Source organism: Citrus sinensis, chromosome 3 (assembly GCF_022201045.2).
Source record: "Citrus sinensis cultivar Valencia sweet orange chromosome 3, DVS_A1.0, whole genome shotgun sequence".
Classification (NCBI taxonomy): domain Eukaryota; kingdom Viridiplantae; phylum Streptophyta; class Magnoliopsida; order Sapindales; family Rutaceae; genus Citrus; species Citrus sinensis.
The window spans coordinates 28,225,937-28,251,433 of NC_068558.1; the positions used below are offsets into that span (position 1 = coordinate 28,225,937).

A 25,497-nucleotide genomic window follows, 5' to 3' on the forward strand; every position below is an offset into this window, starting at 1 on the left:
AAAGTGATTTTGAAAATCTAAAAATTAATTTTCGTATTTGGTAAATTTTTATAAAAATCATTTTTGGCAAAATTACTCAATTTTATAGTAGATTTTCAAATTTTGATTTTGAGAATCACTTTTACATTTAATATGATTTTGTATATTTCATCATATAGCATCCAATGGATGGATGCAGCTGTGGTATGGTACCACAGTTGCACCATAGTTTTGCCCCATATATATATTATAAACTTTCAAAATTTTGGTTGATTATTAGGAAATAAAATCATTAACCTTAAAGAGATTATTGTTATTATTATTATCAATTATATTGAGACAGCACAATAAAAAATAAAAATACTAATACTATAAAATATTTATTTTAGTTATCAAATAATTATATATACATATTGAGAAATATTATGTGTGTGTGTGTGTGTGTGTGTTTATAAATATTGAAATAAATTTCATTCAATATTATGTCTAATTTAGTCATTTACATTTTTACTGTAGATTAACAATACGATTTACTAAATATATACAACCGCTTTTAAAACTACCAGTACTTTTAAAAATAAATTATACCAAATGTTTCACTGATTCTTTCACATGTAATTGTTTCTATAACACAGTTACCAACGATTATTTTACAAGTTATAACATTACCAAACTAGCCCTTAATCCAACATTGAGCTCATTTGTAAATAATTATATAGTGTGGATTGTCTTAAAAGGTTAAAGCTACTTAACAGTAATCTATTAAATTTTCAGTAATTTAAGTTTTAATATATTTAATAGGGTGTGACATTTTAATATATAGAGATTTAAGAGTAATTTTTTATTTTTATGATCAGTTAAAATAGGAAACCTAAAAATAACATAGAAAATTATTTATATCGGTATTTATGATCCCTAGGGCACACGTAACATTTTATTATTTTATGACATCTCATCATCACCGAGAGTGCAGAGAAAAATTTAGAGGATTCTCTAACAAAATTTGCTAATTTGAAAAGCAAATCATATAACTTTAGGGAGTAATTGGACGTTGTTTAACCTGAATATTTGTTTGTTTGTTTGTGATAGAACATGAATATTGTTGAAAAACATAAATATTTCTGAAATTTAGGTGATGATTTTCAATAGATAATCATTTTCCAACATTTGTGTGGTATAGCTCTCTAAATGAGAACCGGTCTCATCGGCCATTGTTCTACGCAATATTACCCATGTCATTAGATCTCTAAGTAAATACCAAAGACAAATTAATTTATAGCATAGAATAAAATTACAATTACACCAAATAAATTTTCAATTTAACAAACTTATGACAGCCATCCCATTTCATAATTCATATTTGTATTTTAAATTTTAGTTGAAAAATATTTTATCACTATATGGCAAATACAAGGTACGAGTTGTAAAGATAGATACTCAATAATAAGAAGAAAATAATTTTATATTTTGGCTTTATACTTCTTTTAAAAATAAAAGTTAAAAGAAGTACTAGTCTGAAAGCAAAAATAAAAACTAAGAGAAATACTATTCTTAGGTACAAGTTTTATCATTTATGGCTAGATAATTTATTAATTTACGTGTTTGTCCTTTTAAACTTGAGATATTTTGATAATTTAATATTTTTAAGGAATGGTATAAGGATTTTATCACTATTACAAATTTTTTTAACAGTACAGACATTACACAATCAATTGTCGCTACAACCAACTATAATTCAAAGTCGGATTAACTCAATAATAGAATATGAAAAAAAAAAACACAACAGTATCAATTGTCACTTCAAATAATTACCTTCCACCAAAATGGAAAAACATTTAGTGGCAAAACAATAGCCTAAATGAAATTTTCATTTATCAATACTGATTTCATAATTTCGTATGTACCCCTAATGTCAGAATTTCGTAATAAATATAGAAATATCAAACCAAAAAACGGAGAAACCATAAGTAGAGGAATCAAACCAAAAAATTGGAATTTATTAACAAGAAATTGATAAAGAAAATGGCAAAGTCGGTAAATATGAATAGAACTTAAAAGTTCCACACAAAAGTTGTAATTGAGTTGAAAGATTTAGAATATATAACCAATGAATTGTTGGGAAAAGAGATAAGTAGCTTAACTCATAAATAGGAATAACTCACCACAAATTGGGTAAAGATTAACATAAAAAAGGTTGTAATAATTCAACTTGAAATATGTACCTATAATGTTAGAATTCAGTAGGAAAAGTAGAAATATCTAACCAGAATGTGAGGAAAAAAATAGTACCGGAGTACAATGGAAAAATTAGGATTTATTAACAAAAAATCGATAAAGTTGATGGTTAAGTTGGTAAATACGAATAAAACTTTAACTTCAATATGAAAGTTGAAATTCATTTAAAAGAGTTGGAATATTTAGCCCATAAATTATTGAGAAAATAATTAGGTAGTTCACCCCACAATTAGGAATACTCGACCACAAATTGGATAACGATTAACGCAAAGAACGCATTTGATAAGTTAATTTGAAGTATGCACCCATAATTTCAAATTTCAATAATAATAGTTGAAATAAGCAACCAAAAATTTGAGAAACCATCACTACAAAAATCCAACCAAAAATTTGGGATTTATTAATAATAAATAGATAACATAAATGGTAAAGTTGGTTAATAGAGAGACAACTTGGAATTTCTACACAAATGTTGTAATTCATTTAAAAAATTTAAAATATACAAATAATGAATTGTTGGGGAGAAGAGTTAAGTAACTGAACCTATTATTAGGAATAAGTAACAATAATTTGGATACAATTAACGCAAAAAAGGTATAAAATACTTAACTTGAAATATGTACCAATAATGTTAGAATTCAATAGAGAGTAGAAATATGCAAGTAAAATATGTTGAAGACAGGAGTCGAATAGCCCAACCAAAAACTTAGCATTTATAACTGCAAATTGATAAAGTATAACGTTAAATAGGTAAATGTGCAGATGACTTGGAACGTCCACGCAAAAGTTGGAATTCAATTGACAGGTGGAGAATACAAATAATAAATTGTTAGGAATAGAGAGTTAGGTAGCTAAACCTATTAGTAGGAATGTCTTACCACAAAATAAAGATGATTAACTGGAAAAAAGATATAGGGTAGTCTAACTTGAAATATTTACCCATAATTTTAGAATTCAATTAAAATAATAGAAACATAAGACCCAAAAATAGATGAAACAAGATTGGAAAAAATTATCCAAAACCAAGAATAACAGACTAATTTTTTGATAAATTAGAGCAGGAAGTCAGATTCTATAAAGCGAAATTAGAATATTCACCTAAAATAATGGAATTCAATTAAAAAGATAGGAATATAAGAGTTAACCTATCATGCAAGGAATGTTGGCTCTACAATTGGAATATAAAACAAAAAAATTGGTGGAAATAAGAGTTGAAGAACTTAACTTAAACGTTGGGACAATTTACTAATGATTTGATAAATTTCAATGGGAAATAGAAACATAAAAAATAAACTTGAAACATTGACATAAATGTTGGAATTCAATAAAAATTATAGGAATATACAACCACAAAATGGTGGGGAAAAAGTGAGAGTCAACCAAAAAGTTGGAATTGTAAACCATAATTTGATAAACTTCAAAGGAATTTTAGATGAAAAATGGACTTGAAACTTCTACCAAAAATATTGGAATTCATTAAAAAAAGATGGAATATAGAACAAAAAAATTGTGGGAAAATAGTTGACAAACTTAATCTAAAAATTGTAAAAGAATTTCGAAAAATTTGGTAAATTCTAATTGCAAGTAGGAATATAAAACCAAAAAATTGTGGGAGGAACAACTGCACCCAAAATTGGTAAAAACTCACCAAGAATTTGAGTACTTTTAACTAAAAGTAGGGATACAAAATGTAAATTCGAAAATTTGACCTAAAATATTAAAATTTAATAAAAAGAGTATAAGTATAAAACCAAAAAGTAGTGGCAAAAATAGTTAAAAAACTTAATCTAAAAATAGAAATAAATTACCAAGAATTTGATAAATTTAAACGAGAAGTAGAAATCTATAAAGCAAACTTGAAATATCTACTTAAAATGTTGGATGTTAATACAAAGAATAGGAATATAAAACCAAAAAGTAGTGGAAAGAATAACCTCACCCAAAATTAGGAACAACTCAATCACAATTTGAGTAATTTCAATTGGAAGTTGGGATACAAAAAGTAAACTTGAAACATCCACTTAAAATGTTGGATTTTAATACAAAGAGTAGGAATATAAAATTAAAAAGTGGTGGAAACAATAGTTAAAGAACTTAACCTAGAAGTAGAAATAAATCACCAGAAATTTGATAATTTCAACGAAAAGTAAGGATTTAAAAAGTAAACTTGAAACATCCACTAAAAATATTGGATTTTCATAACAATAGTAGGAATATTAAACCAACAAGCGGTGGGAAGAAAACTCCAACCGAAATTTGGAACAAGGTCATAGAATTTGAGTATTTTCAACTGAAAATTGGGATACAAAAGTAAACTTGAAACTTCGACCTAAAATATTAAAATTCAACAAAAAGAGTAGGAATATAAAACCAAAAAGTGGTGACAAGAATAACCTCACCCAAAATTGGGAATAACTCAATCAGAATTTGAGTAATTTCAACTGTAAGTTGAGATACCAAAAGTAAACTTGAAATTTCGAACTAAAATATTAAAATTCAACAAAAAGAGTATAAATATAAAACTAAAAAGTGGTGGAAATCGGAGTTAAAGAATTTAACCTAAAAGTAGATATCAATTACGAGGAATTTGATACATATCAACTAGAAGTAGGGATACAAAAAGCAAACTTGAAACATCGACTTAAAATGTTGGATTTTAATACAAAGAGTAAAAATATAAAACCAAAAAGTAGTGGCAAGAACAACATCACCCAAAATTCAGAACAACTGAACGAGAATTTGAGTAAACTCAACTGGAAGTTGAGATTCCAAAAGTAAACTTGAAACCTTGACCTAAAATATTAAAATTCAACAAAAGGAATATAAATATAAAACCAAAAAGTTGAGCAAACAAGAGTTAAAGAGGTTAACCTAAAAGTAGAAAAAAACTTACCAAGAATTTGACAATTTATAACGAGAAGTAGAAATCTAAAAACCAAACTTGTAACATCCACTTAAAAAGTTGGATTTTAATAAAAAGAGTAGGAATATAAACCCAAAAAGTGGTGGAAATAAGAATTAAAGAACGTAACCTAAAAGTAAAAAATAAATTACCAAGAATTTGACAAAGTTCAACGAGAAGTAGAAATCTAAAAATTAAACTTGAAACATCAACTTAAAATATTGGATTTTAATACAAAGAGTAGGAATATAAAACACAAAAGTGGTGGAAACAATAGTTAAAGAACTTAACCTAAAAGTATAAATAAATCACTAGAAATTTGATAATTTCAACGAGAAGTAAGGATTTAAAAAGTAAACTTGAAACATTCACTTAAAATGTTGGATTTTCATAACAATAGTAGGAATATTAAACCAACAAGTAGTGGGAAGAAAACCCCAACCGAAATTTGGAACAAGGTCATAGAATTTGAGTATTTTCAACTGAAAATTGGGATACAAAAGTAAACTTGAAACTTCGACCTAAAATATTAAAATTCAATAAAAAGAGTGTAAATATAAACTAAAGAGTGGTGGAAACAAGAGTTAAAAATCTTAACCTAAAAATAAAAATAAATTATCAAGAATTTGACAAATTTCAACGAGAAGTAGAAATCTAAAAAGTAAACTTGAAACATCCACTTAATATGTTGGATTTTAATACAAAGAGTATGAATATAAAACACAAAAGTGGTGGAAACAATAGTTAAAGAACTTAACCTAAAAGTAGAAATAAATCACCAAAAATTTGATAATTTCAACAAGAAGTAAGGATTTAAAAAGTAAACTTGAAACATATAATATAAGTATTGGAATATAACAATAAAAAGTCGGAATATGACTATTTTGTGATATTTTTATAAATTTTTATGCTATTTATAAATTTAAAATTATTACAATTTTTTAAATCTCATTTGAAGGTAATTTTTTAATTTTTCCCTTTTTTTAAATAAAATTTTCACATTAAAAACAATTAAAAATTTTAATTTGCATTTATTAACCGGTTGAAAACCGGTTGTACCGGTACCATGCATGCGCTGCATGAGATGCAGCGCTGCATGGTAGGTTGACTCCACTTCGACGGACACACGAGGTAAAAGTAAGAAATTCGTCATGTGCATGGCGACTTGGAGAATGGTGAAGAATAATCTGCTGTCCACTAGCTCTCTTTCCTTATTATCTCCATTTTGTCTTGCACATTGTCTTCTTTTCTAGCTTGTGGGCCATCAAGGGACAGGAGAATTATGGATCTCCTTAGGTGTGGTAGACAAAGGTAGAGTTGTGGGGTTGTTGAATCTTGTAAACATTGTTACTTTTTTCGGATTTTGACAACTGGAAATTGATCCTATCATCAACTTGAGATTCATCCTGGTTGCCGTGATATGTGGTTTCAGATGTGAGTCACCGCAGCTTTTGCTAACATCTTGCTGAGGAAGATCATGATTATCAGATTCATCATCGAAAACGGAGGTCAAAATATCATCATGCAAGCCAATTTCCTTTGATATTCCATTGATTTTGTAATTTAAGTTGAGTTGTTTCTCATATTAACTAATAATAGATAGTTATTTGAATTTATAAGTAAAACATGTCCCTTTACTTGATAAATTATTTTTTTAAGTTGGATATCTAAAAGTCATAAATATAAATACCTAATAAGTAGTATCGGTTGTTTCGCTGCAACCGCAAAAAATATGGGAATTTTAGTTATGTTATGTAACTAATTAAGAATTGTTATCCATTCTCCCAATGGATTTCGTTATCAATAATTTATTGTATTATAGTCTTTTCATTGTAAGCTCACGAGCCTTTGTATCTTGTACTGTAGGAGGAAAACAAGAGATGATTCATTTCTTGTGTTATAGTCTTTTCATTGTCAGCTCATGAGGCTTTGGATCTTGTATTGTACGAGGAAAACAAGAGAGGGCTTGTGAGGTGAAATAAAAGAGAAAATTGTGCCTTTTTGTAATAACCAACTTGTCAATCAGTTATCAAAATTCATCACATTTATACATATACAAATGTACACATGCCAGCAGGATTATACAATGGGAAAAGTTATTTCCCCCTAATTTAACCCCGAATCGCCCCGAATTTTGTCAAAAACGGTGCATTTTGCTTTACCCTTTTGCTTTTAATTGCAGCTGTACCGTGTGTGAGCTTTCCCTTTACTTGCTTTCAACCACAACACTCCATTTTTTATGTATTATTTTGTTTTTATCATTGTTTGGCTCCAAACGAAATATTCAAGTTAATCAACATAGTTGAATGTTGTATAAAATTGAATGTGTACACTTGCACAACAACTACAAAGAAACCCAACAATGTAAATGGAAAAAGAAAAAAAATTTACACAAGCCGTATAAAAGATGCCTTGCAAATATCAAACTATATTTACTGAAGCCAAGCCTAAAATTCTGCAACCAACAAAATTGCAACAAAGCCGCAGCAAAGTTCATAATCCAGCAGCAACTTAAAAATCTTACAGGAAAACAAGGGGGGAAAAAAAGAGAAGTCAAGAAGCCAATGCATGCTTTGAAGGCTTTGTAAAGAACAGATTCTGCCCCCTCCAAATAATTTCCAAGTACGACAAGGGTAGCTTGATGCAGTGATTGCGGCGAGATGGCGCACCAGCAGCGACGAAGATCGAGATGAAGCAGCAACGACACCAGAGATGAAGTGCAGCAACCGAGATGGGCACACCGAAAGAGAGCGTATCTGGAGAGAAAAGGACAGAGAGCTCGCTGTTGTGTGTAGATCGGCAAAGATAAGGAGAGAGGGAGAGCTTCGTTGTGAGCAGATCAGGAAAAGAGGGAGAGAGAGTTCTATGAGTCACCTTCGTTTCGAGTAGATCTGGAAAGGAGGGAGAGAGTGCACTGTGAGTTGTTCGTTAACGAGATTTTTTGTGCCCAGGTCAAAAGAAAGGAAAAGTAAAATGTGTTTTGTGCCCAAGTCAAAGAAAGAAAAGGAAAAATGTGTTAAACACACCGTTTTTAATTTAATCAAATCGGTGCATTTTAAATTCGGGGTGCAGTCAGGGGGGAAATAGCAGCGCTCTTATACAATAACCACCTTGTCAATCAGTTTTAATCCGAATTATTTATGGGCTCTGGGCCTGGCCCCCAAATTGGGCCTGGAAATCATTTGAACCTTCTCAAGTGTCCATACCCAACTTGAATGAGTTGGCCCACAGGTTCAATTCAGGTCTCGCAGAATTTTTACCATGAGTAAAGCTTTAGCCATCCCTTCAAAGTCTTCTTGAAACCCTTTTTGTACTTTTACTATTTTAACCTTTATTTAAATTACCTAAAAGGACAAAAATCTTCTTCTTGGCTTCGAAAATCACAGAGACACCATTTATGGTAATTCAATTTCGTTGCAGAAAAATCACGATAAAAAAATTGTGTATGGATTCCCTAGCCATAACAAAATAGAGGCTAAAATAAATTGCAACACAGTAATTCAGATTTTCTTTTACAAATGTTGTTTTAATTCACTTTAGGCCTCACTTGTGAGATGTCGTTTTTATTTTTTATTTTAATTTAAAAATAATCTTCTAGCGACAAGAATAACTATTTCCAATATCGACGAGAAGTTGAAATACAAAATGCAAAGGTGAATTTGAGAGCAACAAGAACATCATTGTAGGGAATTTGATTTTGAGCAGCAATTGAGAAGTCGACCCTAGGGTTCAATAAGGAAGAGTCAGTAAGGGCTATTTTTGGAATAAAACGGGTGTGATAAGAAATTAATTCAATTGTCAAAATTTTTGTTGGAGTGTATAATAAAGAAAAGGGGTTTTTTTTAAGGATTTTTTAGAGGGATGGCAAAAACTAGACTCTCCTATATATAAACTTTCAAGTTTCTGAGACCAAGCATTTTTTAACTTTTTATTGACTATTTGATTGATCCAGTACATTAAACCAAGTATATATATGACTTGGACCAAACATTTTTTAAGAATAAAGTATCCTAATGTTTTGATAAGTCATTAATCAATTAACTTGCTTCTTCGGATCTCTGTAGTTAAATAATAACAATAAATTAGTAATAATGGGATGTTGAAACTTTCAAACCTTAGTTTGAATTCAGTAGTGTTGACTCACAATTTTTGCATAGAAATTTATGAAGGTCCAAGTCTACCCCAAGAAGAGCAGATGGGGGAATAGAAATTAATTAGGAGCATTTGATGAAATGAAATTTCTCTTCTTCTCATTTAGGTCCAAGTCTACACCAAGTTTTTCTTTTCCTTCTTATCTTTAATAGTTGACAGTGAAATTTTCTCAACCTCATTATCATTGCTATCTTCAATATTACGGGGTAAATTTGAAGCATTTGAATTGATTTCTACATTGTTTGACTGTGACATCGCACTGCTGTTTATTATAGAAAAAATTATAAATAATCATACAAATTACATAGTTATAATATTATGTAACAAAATTAACTTAAAAGCAACCTATATGCTAAAATTAGCTCCTATTAATAAAAAATTATCATACAAATTACATAATTATGAATATTATGCAACAAATTAACATAAAGCAACCTAAATCTAAATTAAGCTCCTATTAATAAAAAATAATCATAAAAATTACATAATTACAAATATTATGTAACAAATTAACTTAAAAGCTACCTAAACACTAAATTCAGCTCCTATTACTAAAAAATTATCATTATATCATACAAAATTACATAATCATAAATATTAAGTTAAAGCAACCTAAAATCTAAATTCAACTCCCATTAATTAAAAACAATCATACACCCATAGCATCCAAGAAAAACATTAAGCATATATATAACAGCTAATAATAATAATGTCAATTTCATCATTTTGTTTTTGAAAAAACAGCCAAAAAAAAAGATAATATCTCGTGGCTGTGATGGCGGAGTCGGCGCTGATGAGATGACAAAACAGTGGAGTGAGACTAGTTATGATGGCTGACGCAATGGTGAAAAATAAAATAAACACAAAATATTAGAATAAGCAATGGTATATTTCATCTTTACAAACTCAACAATATCATAGAGCCTTATCGTATACATACATACGTATATACTTTATTTTATTTTTTTATCACCACTGCTTACAAATCAACGAATGCCTAGTCCGCGGCTAGCTCGACATAACCTTGACTATATGCAAAACTACCACAATTGTCCAAAGGGCTTTTTTATAGTTGGTTTTCGTTTGAATAATCTGAGTATCCAAATTCGAAAGGGTAAATGGCTCCCATCGGAATCGAAAAAAAATCACCGATTCAGTTCGGTCTTTTCAATTCTGGTTCAGTATTTTTTCTCAGGGAAAACCGAAAAATCGGTTCGGATTTGAACGAATATTTCGATTCAGTTTTCGATTCTTAATTCAAAAACCGAACCGAAAATCCTGATAAAATATTTACACATATACATTTGTATGTATGTATGTATGTATCATTAACTCAAATCGTAGCTCCAAATCAAAGCCCTCACACTCGCACAAATGAAATCACCAATCGTAGCCACCAAATTCAAAGTCCTCAAAAATCACCTTCTCCAGGCAAAAGGTCGATCCACAAGCCCAATTACTCATTTGTTCCATTCCTTCACACTTCGTACAGAGCAAACAATGCAAGCAAATCTTCCTCTAAGCAAATCTATTTCAAGTTCCACCATCAACAACCTAGGCAGCAAAAGAGAAGAAAAACAAAGTTTAGCCAGAATATAGAGAAGACGATAGAGCACACTACTGGCGCGCGCCTCCGCAGACGTGTCTACCATTGTGCTCTCCGTTCACGGGCTGCTTCATGACTTCATCATCCACTTTTCTTCGCCTTTTTTTTATCAGTTTTGTATTGACTTGTTGAACTCTAGTGTTGTGAATATTTGTTTTGGTATTTGACTTTTTTTTTTTTTTTTGGTTATTTTTTACTTGTAACAAAAATCATGAAAGGATAATGAAATCTGAAAGAGATAAGATTACTGTAGTGATTATTTTATTTTATTTTATTTTTAATAAGGCTCAGAACTGAAGATCGAATAAGAACCGAATCCGTCGATTTTGATTCGGTATTATCTTTTATTCAGTTTTTTGGTTTTTTTTAAAAAAAATGGGCACTGAACCAATCCACAAGCTTCGGTTCATACCGAAACCGATCCAAACCGACTAGATACCCACCCCTATTTAGGATCCATATCATTGGGTAAAATGGTAAAAGTAAAACTCGGTTATCATTAAATCGTAAATTAAGTACAATGAATATTAAAACGTCCAATGCTCTAATTATGCTCCAATTATTCTTATTATTAAATGAAGAAAAATTCTATGATGCCGTAATTAATATAAATTTTATAAATTATACATATAATTAGTAAATATAAAATAAGACAAGTAAATCAATATAAGAGTGGTAAGGGATCACCTGTAGATGTCTCACTAAAAGAGGAATTGGTAATATTTAATAAGATAAATCGAGTTAGTATAGAAGTTGCATGGTGGATATTCCCGCCCATTTGGGATTGTGTTTGAGAGACTTAAAAGTGATTTTAAAAAATTAAAAGTAAATTTTTCATATTTGATAAATTTTTTTAAAAATCACTTTTGGTAAAACCACCTCATCTTATAGTAAATTTTGAGAATTACTTTTATATTTAATATAATTATATAAGTAGAACATCTATAAATTAATAGACCTGGGACCATATAAAATCTATTAATTGAAAAATATATTAAATAATCGATAAATTTATTAATTTATAGAGTTATTTACAATTTAGTTAACATACATCTAACAAGTAAACATTGAATGTATTTTACCAATATTGAATATGAATTAAACTATACATTCAATTAACCAAAATAATAAATACATACATTGTACATGTCTACTTAATTAGATAACATTCATGTTACGTTAACTTAATTAAATGTAGCAAATGAATTAGATTAAAAATTATTTAATTCATGTTATACTCAATGTATTTAACTAATCATTTAGTCAAGAAAATAAATATATTTTACTTATTTATGTGCTTAATTAAATAGTATTCATATTAATTAACTTAATTAAATGTGTTCGATGAATTTGATTAAAAATAATCTTTATGTAAAATCCCGTTGAAGAAGAAGCTGAGGATAATACAATAGCTTTGAAACCTGTTACATGCAAGAAAGCACTAAGACAGTGTTTACTTTCTGGAGTGAGAGTGAGGAGTGTGGATTCCTCCCACTTCAGTGTTTACTTCAACAAAATAGAGAGAGATTGGGAATCCCACTCCGTGGCCCCACTCGTTTTTGGAGTGGGGAGTGGGAGTGGGAATCCACTCCCACCTCTCCCTTTTCTACCATTTGTTTTTAATTTAATTTAATAAAATAAAATAATTTATAATTATATTTATTTAAATAATATTATTTTATTTAACTAAATAATAATTTACATTGATTATAAGTTAAAATTACTTAAAATAATATTATTATATTAATAGAGAATTAATAAATATATGCTATCTTTATTTAATAATATAATATTATTATATTTATTTTAAAAATACTAGTACTATAGTTATTTAATATTAATAATTAATAATAATAAATAGTTTATTCTAAGAAAATATTAATTTTGTACTAAATAATATTATATTAATAAATTTAATATAATTATATAAAATAAAATAATGTTTCATTTTATATTTACCATTCTTTTTATTAAATTTACTATAACTATATTTAATAAATATTTAAATAATATTATTATATTTAACTAAATAATAATTGGGTTTGATTCTAAGTTTAATTTACTTAAAAATAATATTATTATATTAATAGAGAATTAATAATATTACTATATACAATCTTTATTTGAAAATATAATATTATTATATTTATTTAAAAATAATAGTATTATATTTATTTAATATTAATAATTGATACTAATAAATACTTTTTTCTAAGAAAATATTAATTTCATACTATGTTAATAGTAAAAATATTTCATTTATATTGCCCTTATCAACAATTTTTAATTTATATAATTAAAATTAAAAAAAATGTGTTGTTCATAATTAAGAATGTTAATAATTATTATAAATTTACAAATATAATAAAATATATGTTTATTCATTAAATATATTTTTTATTAACTTTGTAATTAAAAACTATAATTCTTTACATAAGGATAAAATTGTAATTTGAAACTATTTACTCCTAATCCAAGACAAAGTAAACACATAAATTGGATTCTGATCTCCATTCCATACTTCCATTTCAGTGCAAGTAAATAACTTACTCTCACTCCCACTCCACACTCCCAATCTTAGGATGTCCACTCCTCAGGATTCTCACTCCAATACAAAAAGTAAACGCTACCTAAAAGTATCAACAATACTTCTCAATTTCTTATTACAATTCGAGAAGTCAACCTCAGAACTTCTAGATACAATAAGAAAAATAAGACATAAGATCCATGGATAGCAATGAGGTGGGGTGGGGTGGGGTGGGTGGGGTTGGGGGGTGGGGGTGTCTACCTCATTCTTCACCCCATAAAAATTTCGCCTCGATTCCCCATCCCATCCCCCAATAAATTTTGTGGGGTGAGGATGGGGAATCCTTATATGGGGAATGATTTCCCCATCTCCACCCTCTTCCCCATTTATTTATTTTATAATGGATATAGATAAACGATTTCAGTAAATTAAAAATTAGAGATTCAAATAAAATCGTTACCATATATAAAATATTTAAATTATTTTAAAAAATCTCCAAAAGTTTGAAATAATATCAAATCTAAAAAATACTTAAAGAGAGTAGTACCTTGAGATGGAAAAGAAAACATAATAATACTTTAGGGTTGAATAAGAATTACAATGTAGGATTTTCTTTTAGTCATAGCCTATTTATATTAGATAAGAATAAAAAAATTATTAACTAACATTGTAGTTGATAAAACAAAAATTATTGAACAAAAATTAAAAAAATTATTTATAAGGGGGATTGGGGTGGGGAGTACGAAACCAAACTCCACCTCATTAAGAATTTGAGGATTATTTTTTCCCCATTCCTCACTCAATTCCCTAAAAATTATTTAAAATTCACCGAATTTGGAATGAGACTCCGTGAGGCTCTAAATCCGTGGAGGATTTTGTCATCCCTAATAAGATCTAACTAACAAACAACATTAGAGTCATATTTTATATAATTATAATATCACAGTCAACTATATTTATAATTTCAGCATATTATTAATTTATGATTTGAATGGGACCATAGAATTATATAAGATTTTTTAAGAAAAGTATTATCTCATTATTTTATAGAAATTATTAATTAAGTCCATTGGCCCAAGTTGAGACTGTGAAAATTTATTATATAATAGAAATTATTCATTTATCGAGTATTAATTTATAGAGGCCCTATAGCCCTCATATATATTATAAAAATTCAAAATTATCCTTATTAAATAGGAAATAAAATTATTAACTTCAAAGAAATTGCTACAGTTACCAATTATATTGAGATAAAAAAATTAATAGCACAATATATTTATTTTAGTTAACAATTATTATACATATAATGAAAAATATTTTATACACATATTTATAAATACGTCAATAAATTTTATTCAACATTATTTGAAACTCAATCTTTTATATTTTTATAGCAGTTTAACAGTAAGATTTCCAAACACATACGATTGCTTTTAAAACTCATGACACACTTTCAAAACCAAATTTTATCAAATGTTTAACTGATTCTTTTCACAGCTAATTATTTCAATAGCACAGCTAACAATAATTATTTTAAAAGCTACAGAATTACCAAATTGGCTCTAAATTGGTGTCTTAAAATTGCAACAAAAGAAACACTTGTTAAATTAGTATAAAACTTGTAAATCAATATTGTTCAACTTTCATTGAACAAAAAATACTTTATTCATTTAATTTAATTAAATAAAGAAAAAATCACTTATCAATTGAAATAAAAAATCTATTAAAAACAATTAGAATAGTTTTATTGAATTGATGTTTAACCATAAATTCTATATTTATTCCAGGATATTCATAATTTATTTTATTTTATTTTATTCTATCATAATATTATTTAGTACATAGGTTAATTAAGTGAAATTTAACCTTAAATTCATTGGTTAAAAATAGCTTCCGTAGTAGTTATTTTACCAATACCGTTCATGCACTAAATTCCTATAATTAGAAAATCTGACAATCCAATAAGTAGTGTTTAATTGTTTTTCTCAATACCATAATTTATTTCAACTCGACCTTCCGTAGTAGTTATTTTACCAATACCGTTCATGCACTAAATTCCTATAATTAGAAAATCTGACAATCCAATAAGTAGTGTTTAATTGTTTTTCTCAATACCATAATTTATTTCAACTCGACCTTCAATATTGCATGAGACTAATGTAGCATTCAACTTCTTTAGTATGTGACCAACAATTTCTTGTATTGTAGTCTTTTCACTGTAAGCTAATGAGGCTATGTATCTTGAATTGTAGGAGGAAAACAAAAGAGGGCTTGCGAGGAGAAATAGAATAAAAATATTGTGCCTTTTTATTGTAATAACCAACTCGTCAAGCAGTAATTAACCACTAGGTTTTTCTTTGCAAACGTGATAAGAAAGATAGCTTAAAAGACGTTTCTCAAGTATCAATTCTTTCAACTAAAAATAATCTTGTCAAGCAGTAACCATTGGGGTCTTGTTTGGTTGCTTAGTTGGTAAAATGTTGAAAATTCGTCTTAAAAATTTGTTCAAGGTAGGTAAGATGTTGACAATTTGTATTAAATTTCTAGATGGCATGATTATTAAATTTTAAACTTATTATTGTTTCGGATTAAGTTGGTAATACAATCAATTAATATATATATATATATATATATATATATATATATAATTAAATTTGATATAATTACAATTTATATCATGATTTTTTAAGATAAATACACACGTATCATAAGATTGTTTATTTATTATATGCATGTTACCTTTTATGTATTATAAAATATTTGCAAAACAAGATATTATAGCCTCAATTTGTGTTTGGAGTGCTGGATTCTGGCACAAAAAATCGACAGTACTTTCCTAATAAGGTTTTGAAAAGAATGGAGAACTCTACACAGTCGACGTTATTCAATATCTCCGAACTCAAATTGAGCTCCTCCTCCGGCCATCCGAGTATGCCAGTGATCGGCCTGGACTGTTCAGTTGACAAATCAGACATAGACGCATTGAAGCTGGTGGTCCTGGAAGCCATCGAGCTGGGTTACAGACATTTTGACACGGCTGCAATTTACGGAACAGAAAAGGCTCTAGGAGAAGCAATAGCTGAAGCACTTCGACTTGGTCTTGTCAGTTCTCGGGAACAACTCTTCATTACTTCCAAGCTCTGGTGCCAGGACGCCCATCGTGACCACGTTATCCCAGCTCTAAAGAAGTCTCTTAGTGCTCTTCAAATAGAATATTTAGACCTCTATCTCATTCACTGGCCCATCAGTTCTAAGCCGGTAGAGATGGGATTTGCACCTGTACCTAAAGAGGACCTTTTACCTATGGACTACAAGGGTGTGTGGGAAGCCATGGAAGATTCTCAAACGCTTGGCCTCACTAAGTCCATTGGTCTCAGCAACTTCTCCTGCAAGAAGATTGAGACCATACTCACCTTCGCTATCATCCCTCCGTCAATCAATCAAATAGAGATGAATCCTCTGTGGCAGCAGAAGAAGCTCAGAGTATAATTGTCAAGGGTATAATTGTCAATGCCTACTCTCATTTGGGAGCATTAGGGAGAATGTGGGGCAGCAATCAAGTCCTGGAGAATGAAATGTTAAAGCAGATTGCAAAAGCTCATGGCAAGACCGTGGCTCAGGTTTCTCTACGATGGATAGTTGAGCAAGGAGCCACTGTTGTTGTTAGAAGCCTCAATAAGGAGAGAATGAAGCAGAACATGGGGATTTTTGACTGGGAATTAGTTGATGACGATTATAAAAAGATTAATCAGATCCCGCAGCGTAGATTGATACCTAGTGATTTCTGGGTATCTCCTCAGGGACCATTCCAGACCCCTGAGGAGCTATGGGATGACTGATGATCAATAGTTTTAAAACTTTCGTGTACGATCAAATATTGGAACAAAAGTTAGGTGCCATAGTTCTTAAGCATTGCACGGCTTTGCACAGTAGATGGCTTCATAAGTTTCGTGTATATAAGCGTATTCTTAAGCGAATTTTAGTTTTTTTTATTTTTTTTTTAAATTGACTTTGATGGAACGAGAGGGGAAACTTTATTGAAATAAAAAGACAAGAAAACAGCTCAATAAGCAAACACTAGATTGTAACGTAGAATTTCTGATGCACTGGAGAGTTCCTCCTTTGAAGAGGTGGAAACTGTGTTAAATCCACGACTAAACTGTAATTTTGGTATTTAATGCACCTTGATGGACAAAAGAGAAATTATTCACGTGCATGGCGTCTTGGAGAATGGTGAAGAATAATCTGATCCCGACAAGTTCTTTGCTTCTTATCTTCATGGCTTGACAAAGGTGAGTGTGATTGTTGATTTCTGATAAGGTTATTGTCTTGTCTCTACTTCTTTGCACAATATCTTCTTTTCTTGATTTTGTAATTATGGATCTCCTCAAGCGTGGTAGACAAAAGGTGAGTTGTGGGGTTGTTGAGTCGGATTAGGACTTCTACTCATATCAGCACTGATGAATTTTTAATAATTTTATATCATGTGTATTTTAATAATAGTATATGGATAAAATTTAGTTTATTTATTTTTTTATTTATTAACCATTAATCACTACTTAAATTTTTACTTAGGAATAATTCAGATTGTAAGAGAATTTCAATCCTGTTGAGTCTTTGAAAGATTGTTACGTTTTTCTGACTTTGACAACTGGAGACTGACCCTATCATCAACTTGAGATTCGTCCAAGGTTGCCGTTATACGGGGTTTCGGATTGTAGTTTTTTTCACTGCAAGCTAGCTCATGAGGCTATATATCTTGTATTGTGGGAGGGCTTGTGAGGAGAAATAAAAGGGAATACCCAGCCTTTTTTTTTTTTTGGGGTAATAAACAAATTGTCAAGCAGTAACCCACTTGGATTTTGTTCACAAACATGAGAAGAAAGTTAGCTTAAAAGACATAATTCAAGTATTACTTAGTCAATTAAACTTAGTCTTTCAATTTATCTCACCCAAGTATCTATTTAAACTCTTTTATTTGATTGATTCATTTATTATACCAAGTAGAAATTATTAGGTAACGAATCAAAGTGCAGGGGTCCTTATTAGAAAAGCAGTTACATATTTAAACTCTTTTATTGACTAAGCATGTTATACCGAGTATTGATCACTTGGACCAACTTTTTTTTTTTTAATGAATCTAAATTAGGAGTGTAATTTATTAATTAAATCACACCATAGGAAGTTCCAATATTTTGATATGTCATTAATCAATGTGCTTGCTCTTTTTGTTCTCTTTGGTAATTAAAATAACAACAACAACAATAGAATGTTGAAATTACGTCACAAAGTGTAATAGCAAATCTGTACGAAAAAATATCCGAGTGTCCGTGGCAAATAAGGGCTCCTTATCTCATATCAGTATGCTTAAAATAAAACTTCTTCAGTAATCTTTACAATATAGAGATTTCTATCAACCAGCCTCTCTTCTTTATACTAAACGAACTTTTGCCCTCTTAAATATATGCTTGGATAAATGCTAAACGAACTTCATTAGTCATTTATCAACTTCTTTATACTATACGAACTTCAGTGATCTTTACTAGAACTGCTAATCCATTTACTTTTATATTTCTCTCTTCCGCGACTCTCTAGCTCTAATTTGCCGCATTTTGATGAAGGACATAAATAGTTATTTCATATGTAACCTCGTTAGGTTATGTGTCTTGTATTGTAATTAAGAGGACAACAACAGAGGGTCAACCAATAAAGAGAAGTTGTGCTATAGTATTATTTCAAAAACTAAATACGAAAACAAGTGGTAGTGTCGTTAAGGTGCACCAAATTTAAAACCTTACCACGAATATAAATAATTAGTACATAGCGAGTAAGGATCGATCCCACAGAGACTATGCTAGTTATATTTATTATTAACTCTAAAGCAAGATTTGAAATAAAATAGTAGTAGTAATAATAAGAGTAATAATAATATAAATTAATCTAACTAAAGAAAATGCCAATTATAAATAAAAAGGGGGTTCATGAAATTTTGAACTAAATAGTAAGAAGTAATGAAATTAAAACTACGAACAAGAATTTAATAAAAACTCTAATTAAAGGAGAAAGAAATAATAATGATGAAAACTTTGGTTAAAGGATCATTTGCCACCACCAAACATGCACATAATATATCAATTCTATTATCAATTTATATTGAAATTATCAACCGTAAACAACAATAAGCTCTGTTAGTCTCAATCTTTCCTTAGTGTGTTGTTAGGCAAAACAAGCTCTTCACCTAATCTCTAACCATTAAATAATTTAAAATAAGCTCTTTAAATTTAAGATAATGGAAGCATTAAACAAAGAAATATATTAGGTTGATCTAGGCAATAAACACACAAGCTCGGATTATTTAACCTAGGTTATGTTCTTCAATTGAAATCACTAATTTCAACCAACTACTAATGATTAAAATATCAAGACAATTACGGATCAAGAATTTTAATCTAACAATAAAATTTATTCAAGTCCTATCTAATTGGCCACTCAAATAAAACAAGAATAAACCATGAACATTAATTATAGAAGAACATAAACATTCTCAATTAAATAAATTGAGTGATAGAATTTAAATTTAATTGCATAGCATGTTTAGGGTTTTGAATTCACCCTCAACCAAATAAAAATCTAACATAACATAATTGAATTGGGAATAAGAGAATTGATAAAACCAGTCATGGAGATTAATTCAAGTGGCTGCCTTTGCTTCAATTTAATTCCTTCCGGCGTCTCCCTTGTTTTTTCCTTCTTGCGGCTGCAATCTCAAATTCTCTTGCTACTAATTCTCTCTGCCCAAATTGCGTTTGCACTCCTCCCTTTATTCAAAAGCAAAACTCCCTTTTATATTGCTTGGCCACCGAATCCTATTGTGATTCTAATAACTAAATTAATTTTTACAAGCTAAAGCCCTAAGCTTGCCACGTAATTGAGAACAATAAAAGCCAAAAGCTATTGATTTCCTTCCTTTATTCTACTTTGACTTTCCATTCAAAGGCTTAATTAAAAGATTTGTTTTATGTGCTGCCCATTTTAGCTTTAACCTTCTTCTTTGTTTGCACAAACATGGAGAATTCAATTTATTGGCTTCGGTTTCTTTAAACAGAATTTCTTGCACATCTCCTTAATTACTTCCACAAATTGATTTGATCTTCAATGTTGTCCAATTGTTATTCTTTACGTACTTTTCATCCATAATCTCCAATTAATTTCCTATGCAATAAAATAATTCAATTAATTAAAAATAACAAATAAAAATAACTAGCAACTATATAATTAAGGGTAAAATATGTATATATAAATTATGCTCAGCAAATACCCCCAGACTTAGATTTTGCTAGTCCTCGAGCAAAACTAAAACTAAAAACAAAAACAAAAGTAACGAAACAAAAAGTAAATCCTAACTAAACTACTTTCGTAGGAAATCACGATTGCATTTAGCGTATGCAACAAGCCTTTAAACCCCTAGGCGGCCCCAATGGGCGAGTTATAGTCTCGTGAGGGCCTCAACGATGATACCTACAAACATCATTGCAATTTTTTTTTAAGAACAAAGAACAAAAGAATTTAAAATAAAACTAGCCTCAAAGATTGTATAAGTCATATAGCTCAAAGAAAATTTCAAATATTATCGAAGTTCTAACTTTAATTCAATAGTCAATCTCATCTCTCTTTTGATTCTCATAGTGTGTGTGTGAATCAATTCAATTAAAATCTATTTCCAAAATCTTCAATATCAACAACCTTTGCCTCGAACAAAAAAAAGAGTAGGTCAAACTAATCTTATTATCTTGATCTCTAATTTTTTTTTTTACAAGCATTTGTGTGAATTTTCTTCTGATTTTTTTTTATAATCAGGAGCTTTCACTCTACCCCTTAAGGTAGCCTTCTTCTCATGGTAGATTATCCTCTACATACTGGTGATACATAGGCCTAAATTATTCAAGGATAGCTTCACTCTTAAGGGTTATAGGTAGCTATTTCTGACTATGGTGCCTGTGTATACTAAACTGTATTATAGAGATAAGAATCAAGACAAACAGTCATTTACTCGATCTAAAATTCTCAACTCAGGCTGCGTCAATCTCAAATTCTAAGTCAAAATTATGAAAGAATTGATATTAGTGCTCATGATTTAAAGAATCTCAATTAAGAGGAAATCAACACAAGAATCAAGTATAAACTAAGGTAATATTCAACCCTTTTTAAGAACCATATTCATTGTCAATCAAATTCTCATCACTGGCTAATATTCAAAACAATATTTTTTTTTGTAAAAAGAAAAAGACGAAGCAATAAAAACTAAGTTCGAAATCCACCCCCCCACACTTAATTCTTACATTGTCCTCAATGTAAGCCTAAGCTAACAAAAGAAAGAATTAAGCATGGGGAAATGAGATGAGACACACAAACAGAAACAAACAAAATTCAGCAGAGTGGATAAAGTAAATGAGAATGAAAGGGAGAAAGATCAAATCTGTTATGGCGTGCTCTCAAATTCTTTTCTCCAACCATTGGGTTGCCTCCCAATAAGCACTTGGTTTATTGTCCTCAGCCTGACATGGTTCTCAAGTTTCACTCATCAACGTACGCAGGTTCATAAAGTGGAGCCTCATCTACATTGAGTGTCTGAAAGTTTTCATAGTAAGGCTTCAACCTATGACCATTAACTTTGAACTCTTTACCTGTCTTTAAGCTCCTGATCTTAACTGCACCATGATGAAAAACAATAATAACAACAAAAGGCCCAACCCATCGAGAACGTAACTTACCTGGAAACAACTTAAGGCGAGAATGGAATAGCAAAACTTTATGTCCAACTTTAAAATTCTTTCTCAAGATCTACTTGTCATGAAAAACCTTAGTCTTTTCCTTATAGATTCGTGAACTCTCATAGGCATCATTTCGAATTTCCTCTAATTCTTGCAATTAGAACTTTCTGTGTTGGCCGGCGGCGTCCAGTTCTATGTTACATTATTTCACAGCCCACCATGCTTTATGTTCAAGTTCCACTGGAAGATGACAAGGCTTACCATATACCAACATGTAGGGTGACATACCGATAGGAGTTTTATATGTGGTCCTATATGCCCAAAGTGCATCATCAAGCCGTAGGCTCCAGTCCTTTGTATTCAGATTAACTGTCTTTTCAAGGATTGATTTCACTTCCCTATTAGACACCTCAACTTGCCCACTAGTTTGGGGATGGTAAAATGTAGATACCTTGTGAGTGATGTTGTATTTTCAAAAGAGGGCTTCTATTGACCTGTTACAAAAGTGAGTGCCTCTGTTGCTGATAATTGCCTTTGGTGTTCCAAACCTTGTAAAGATGTTACTCTTTATAAAATCTACCACAACCTTAGAATCGTTAGTTCGGGTGGCTTTTGCTTCCACCCATTTGGAAACATAATCAACTGCAAGAACAATATAGAGATTACCAAATGATGAAGGAAATGGTCCCATGAAGTCGATACCCCAAACAAAAAAAATCTCAACTATAAGAATGGGAGATTGTGGCATCTGATTTCTAGGTTCCAAATTACTTGTTCTCTAACAACGATCACAAGATTTGCAAAACAAATATGCATCCTTAAATAGTGATGGCCAATAAAAACCGCTCGCAAGTACTTTAAGGGCTGTTCTCGTTGGTCCAAAATGTCCTCCACAAGCCAAAGTATGACAAAAGGTGAGAATAGAAGTAAATTCAGTTTCGGGTATGCACCTTCTAATAACTTGATCAGAACAATGCTTCCAACACTATTTTTCTCCAAAAAAATAAATACAAATTTTTTAAATTTAGTAACAAACAAACACTATTTTCCTCCAATTTCTAGCATCCACCTTTGAAAAAAATTAAATCCATCCAATTTATCTCTAATTTCTATTTATTTTGGGTTAAATTGTAATTTTGAGGGGTAAAAAGGTCATTCCGTTAAATTCACTAACGGAAATTAAATGGAAGTGGACGAATGCAACAAAAAGTAAACTTCAGGTGACGCGTTGAAAAAAAAATGTTTGTGTATTTTTGAAAAAGGCAAAACAAACAGGTGGACGGTTATAAATTTCCCTTAAAAAAATTCTTCATAAACTCAATTTAATTTATTATAGATTAACATTACTTCAGCAATCAATAAAATGTGGTTTAGTTGATCACAAGAAGTCCGAATATTAAATGAGTTTATTTTTTAATAATTTCTCAGCAAAAAAAAAGAAAAGAAAAATGAAAAAGCTTTAATATGTGCATATTTTAAAGTTTTATAGGGTAGCATGCCAAAAAAAGTATAAAAATTGTAATAAGATAAACTAGGGATTAGATGGGGCATATTGAGAGAGGAAAACTATTTTTAATTTTTTAGTGGGGTTATTTGAGAAGTGAGGCTAGTGAGATATATTGAGGAGTTAAATGTCACCACTCTAAATTTTTAACTTACCCGTCTTCTAGACTACTTGGCCCTGGGCTTTGAAAGTTGGCCCAACTTTCTTTTTAATAAATTTAATTTATTTAAATAAACATTTTACAAATATCAAATTATTTGATAAATTTTGATAGTTATAATTATAAATATCGCCAACTTTAAACTTTTTTTCATAGCAATGCAATTTGTACAATACCAAATACGTCTTTAAAGGGGACAAAATTAAAAAATATATATCAATTATGAAATTAGAATATATGATATGTATCATCCTTTCAAATTCAACGATTTTATAAAGTATTTTTCAATTAAAAATTTGATAGAGGTGTATATATTCCCTACTAATATGAATGGAGTAGGTATCATTCTAATCTTTGTGAGAGTAGGAATTATAATTATGCTATAATAGACTTGATCTAAAGTGGTTCCAATAAATTTCTTTATATATATAAATTTCTAATTATAATATATATATATATATATATATATATATATATATATATATATATATATATATATATATATACACACATAGCAACATTTAAAGAAAATAGAAACATTCATACATATCAAGGTCGAAATTAAAAAAAAAAATCCAAAATCCCAAGTGTTGAAATACAATCATTGGGTCCAACAACTTGTCTAGAATCCATAACATTGGGTGTAAAACTATGTTGTCATTAAATAATAAATTAGGTACAATAATATTACATTTACAATATGTATTCTAATTATTCTTATTATTGTAATAGCTTGTAAGGGCTAGTTTAGTACTACTGTAACTTTTAAAATAATTGTTGTTAGCTATACTGTAAAATAATCAACTGTAAAGAGATTTAGTTAAACATTTGGTAAAATTTGTTCTTAAAAATGATATGAGTTTTAAAAGCATTCGTATATATTTAGTAAATATTATTGTTAAACTGCGTTAAGAATATAAATAATTGAATTAGACATAATGTTGGACAAAATTTATTAACTCATTTATAAATATGCATACAAAATATTTTTAATTGTGTTTATATGATAATTGATAACTAAAATAAATATTTTATAATTATGAATTTTTTTATTTTGTTAGCTCAATATAATTGGTAATAATAATAATAATAAAATAATAATAATCATCATCATCTCTTTAAAGTTGATAATTTTATTTCCTAATTAATAAGGATAATTTTGAATTTTTATAATATATATGGGAATATATAAGGAATTGTAATAAGCATAAAAGTGATTCTTAAAATCATATTTGAAAAGTTATTCCTTCCATAAAAACGGTCATTGAAAGTTCAATATTTTAATGACAGTTCTATTATATAACTGCCATTAAATTTTGATTGTACATTTAATGACAATTATGTAATATAACCATTATTAAAAGTATTTGATGATGGTTATTTAATATAATGGTCATTGTATGTTTAATCCTTTAGAACTTTTAATTTAATGACAGTCGTTGAATATAAATAGTAAAAATGGCTGTTATTGATACATTTTATGATTGTTTTTAATAAGTCATTGTGTATCATTTGCCTTAAAAAAAAAACGATACAAAGAAAAAGGAAATACTTGCAATATCCCTAAGCACACAACACTCTTTCTCTTCTTCTTCAATCTTCACGCACTCTCTTTCTCCTCTTTGCACAATCTTGTTCTCTTTGTCTTCATAACCTTGCCT

General features: G+C 29.4%; 1 pseudogene; it reads left to right on the forward strand.

Annotated features, from left to right (window-relative positions):
- The first annotated feature begins 16,225 nt into the window (after positions 1-16,225).
- Positions 16,226-17,650, forward strand: LOC102617768 (non-functional NADPH-dependent codeinone reductase 2-like; annotated as a pseudogene).
- Positions 17,651-25,497: the final 7,847 nt, after the last annotated feature.